The sequence below is a fragment of the Meriones unguiculatus genome, chromosome 5, assembly GCF_030254825.1.
Source record: "Meriones unguiculatus strain TT.TT164.6M chromosome 5, Bangor_MerUng_6.1, whole genome shotgun sequence".
In the NCBI taxonomy this organism is placed as follows: Eukaryota; Metazoa; Chordata; class Mammalia; order Rodentia; family Muridae; genus Meriones; species Meriones unguiculatus.
The window spans coordinates 103,883,649-103,887,442 of record NC_083353.1 but is presented as its reverse complement, the minus strand read 5'-3'; the positions used below and the strand labels follow the sequence as shown (position 1 = coordinate 103,887,442).

The following is a 3,794-nucleotide window of genomic DNA, read 5'->3' as shown; positions in this document are numbered from 1 at the left end:
CTTTCTTTCTTTCTTTCTTTCCTTCCTTCCTTCCTTCCTTCCTTCCTTCCTCCCTCCCTCCCTCCCTCCCTCCCTCCCTCCCTCCTTTCTTTCTTTCTTTCTTTCTTTCTTTCTCCTATATGTGGCTGTTTATTCTTTCATTTCATAAGCTCCAAATTTTGGGCTTTTCTATTATTCTTTTCTCTTAATAACCTATATATTCAAACACTTTTCCATTAAATATCTCATCATATTCCTTTTCTCCCCCTTCCCACTCAAGAACAGCCTCTATCACTTCAGACACAGCTGGGCTCTTTGTTTCTAGAGTCTTTATTTTAAAAGACTATATACTACCATCAAATTTCTCTAAAACATCATGCCCCACCCACGTTCCAGATCTGTATTATTTTCTCATGGCTTAGCATAGCATTTCCCAATATGTGCTACGCAACACTTCAGTTCCGTGGGAAATGAATAGGTGTTAAGTAAAACAGGTTCTGGGATCAAACACTAATTGAGATCACTGTTGAGAAAGTGATGAGTCACTTCTTTCCTGAGGGGAGATTCTTAGCCTTGATATGTTAATGTGCCTCATTACATGACCTTCCCCAAGATGTGTATTTTCACAGAGGCCTCTTTGGTGGAGAACTTCATTGGCCTACATCCTCATGAAAAACATTTGGGAAACACTGGTCCACCAATTCAATCCATCCTCTCTGTGATGATTAATTTTATGTGTCAATTTGACTGGGCCATGGAATGCCTAAATATTTGCTCAGTCATTATTATTTGTTTGTTTGTTTATAGTTTTTTAGAGACAGGGCTTTTCTGTGTATTCTTGGCTGTTCTAGACTCTCTTTCTAGACCTGGTTGGCTTTGAATTCACAGAGATCCTGCCTGCTTCTGCTGATGTTACTAGCACCCGGCTAGTCAGTCATTATTTGAGGTGTGTGTCTAGATGATATTAGCATTGAAATCGGTAGATTGAGTAAAGCATATCCTTCTGCTTAAATTGAGTAAAAAGACTAAGACAACTTTACCTGCCTGACTACCTTTGGACTGGGATTTTTTTTTCTTTCTCTCTTTGTATATCTGTTCTTCTTGAGTCTCCAACTCCCCCTTGCAGATATTTTATCATTTATTATTATTGTGTGTTTTTTGTGCAGTGCGTGCTGCAGCATGCATGTGGAGGTTTGAGGACAACTTTGTGGAGTAGGTTCTCTCCTGCCTTTACACGGATTCCAGAGATTGAACTCAGATCATCAGTCTTGCACAGCGTGCACTTTACCTGCTGAGCCATCTCCCTGGCTCTCACCTTATAGATCTTGAGCCTTGGTGATCATGCAAACTAATTCCTACGTATGTAAGTGTATATATATATACATATATATATATATATATGCAGTCTCTGAATTATGAGAATTAGGCTTGTGATTGTTTGACCTTAAGATGGGTCTATCAGGATGTAACTTCCATTGTGCTCTGTGGAAATGAGCAGTTGCAAGAATGAGTCTCTGGCTGGGATGTAGCTCATGGGTAGGACCTTTGAGTAGCATGTGAGAGGCCTTGAGTTATATCTACATCACTAGGGAGGATGAGGTGGGTAGGGAAATAGTGTTTCCTAGCTTTCTAATCAATACTCAGTACTCCTCCCTCTTCCAGATATCCCTAGCCTCCCAACCCCCGTTTCAAGGTCCAAGTAAAGTCCAATGGCTGCAGCTTAGAGTCATTTGCAGAGCACTTAAGATCTTGAAGGGACTGCTGCACCCGGGTATGTAAATCAGAATCTGTGGAAGTAGAACTCTGTCGTTACAGTTTGTTAAATTCTCCAGGTGTTTCCAGTGCATAAAAATAGTTTAGGACTAGCCCAGGTTGGTCTGATGCCTGGGCTCCACCCTCAGTGTCTTCATCAGTAGATTTGGGGCAGGGCCCAAGAATTTGCATTTCTAACATGTACTCAACTGCTGCTGGCCTTGGGGTCTTACCTTGAGAAGCTCTGTCCAGGAGAATCAGGACTGAGGATCAGGACCCAGGTCCCTGACTCCTGACTGAGGAAAACCTGATAGAATACACATTAAAGAATTAGCTGAAAGCATTAATTTGCATAGTAGCTGCTAGTTGGGTGGACCAAGCTCCAAATTTAGGGCCCTGAACATGTTTTTTAGAGTCATACAATATTTTCTCTTCTCTTCTTTTCTTAAATACATTTTTTTATTGTGTGTATTTATGCATGCAGGAGATTGAACTGAGGTTGTCAGGCTTGGGGCAGGTGGCTTTACCCACTGAGTCAGAACCACACAATGTTTTCTATTAAAATTAGTTAATCTTTTAAAACCAGAGATTTACACATAGGGCAGGGAATGTAGCTCAGTTGGCAGAGTGCCTGCCTTCTGTGGTAAAAACTCTAGGTTTTATCCCTAGCCCTGCATAAAATGGATATAGTGGTACAATCCTGTAATACTAGTGCTAGGGAGGCAAAGGCAGGAGGTTCAGGAGTTCAAAGTCATCCTTGGCTATAAAGCAAGTTGGAAGCCACCCTGGCCTACATGAGACAGTGTTTCAACAAACAAAGACACAAACACTACCTAAAAGAAAGTGTAGGCCCAGTAAGCCTTCCAAAAGAAGGTAGTCATATCAGTTAATACCAAGAAACTAGTAAAATAGTAGAAAGTGAAAGGAAAAGTATTTGCTCAGGACCCCCAAGATCAATTCTCAGCACAAAGGAGATTTATTTGCCCAGAGGACAGAGGGCAGGGATTAAGGAACAAAGACAGGAGATAGAGGAGGAGGGAAAGAGGGAGGGAACAAGGGAGAGGGAGGAGGGGTATTTGTTCTGGGGATAAAAGATAGAGGAGACAGACATGTCGCAGGAAAATGGCAGTTTATAAAGGTAACAAGGGGACTCTCACGTTAGGGTGAGGTGTTTAATTTTAATTGAGAATGTTAATTAGGTGAGCCAAAGGGGGCTTTTGATCACAGGACTTCAATACTTTGATAGCTGGACCTTGGTAGTCAGCCTGAGGAAGAGGAAATGGCCAAATAAGGGAATGACTTTGAGGGCTAGCTTTAGGAATGTAATCTAATGGTTTTTAGCAAGGCAGAGGGAATGGGAGAGAGGTGCAAGACCTGCCAGAGCCATGCTTACCAGCCTTGAGCTCTCTTCAGAAAGTAATGTACTATTTTTTATAGTCTCTAAAAATATATAATATATTTAGAGAGAGAGATCATATACAGCTTTCTGAAAATAATTATTTGGAAGAAAACAAAATACAATGCAGTTTTGGAATCACAAAAGAAGCTGCTTAACTCCACCCCCTCAATCATAGAGGGGTATTTAACTTTGTGGTCCCAAACACAGATTGAAAAGATGGAGTATTTGGCAAAGGGGCTGTAGAATCAGAAGTAGGTCAGCTCATCATGTTTTTCTTTGTTGGTCTGGTAGGAAGACAGGGTCAAAGGCTTGTTTTCATGAGGGATTCAAGCTGGGTCTTCACCTTGTCGGCGATCTCCTGCGTCTAGGCTGTGGCCGGCATCGTGGCGGATGGTGCACCACACATCATCTTGGCTGCAGTGGGCTGGGTGGGTACAGACAGAGAAACTAAGGAGAGAGCTCGTAATATACTATTTTGATATCAGCTATTAAGCTGTAGGGTCATTTGTTATACAGAAATAGCTAGCTGATATAATTAGCAGAATCCCCATGTAACTACAGTTTTTATGGCAAAAGCCTGGGCTCTGGCAGCTTTGGCAGGCTAAAGTCAAGTCATTGGTAGTGAGGAGACTCAGCCCAGTATTGCAACCAATAGCCTGAGGAA

At 41.9% G+C, this 3,794-nt stretch overlaps 1 pseudogene; it reads right to left on the bottom strand.

Moving 5' to 3' along the window:
- Nucleotides 1–3,207: 3,207 nt before the first annotated feature.
- LOC110561363 (cystatin-B-like) lies at nucleotides 3,208–3,583 on the bottom strand (annotated as a pseudogene).
- Nucleotides 3,584–3,794: the final 211 nt, after the last annotated feature.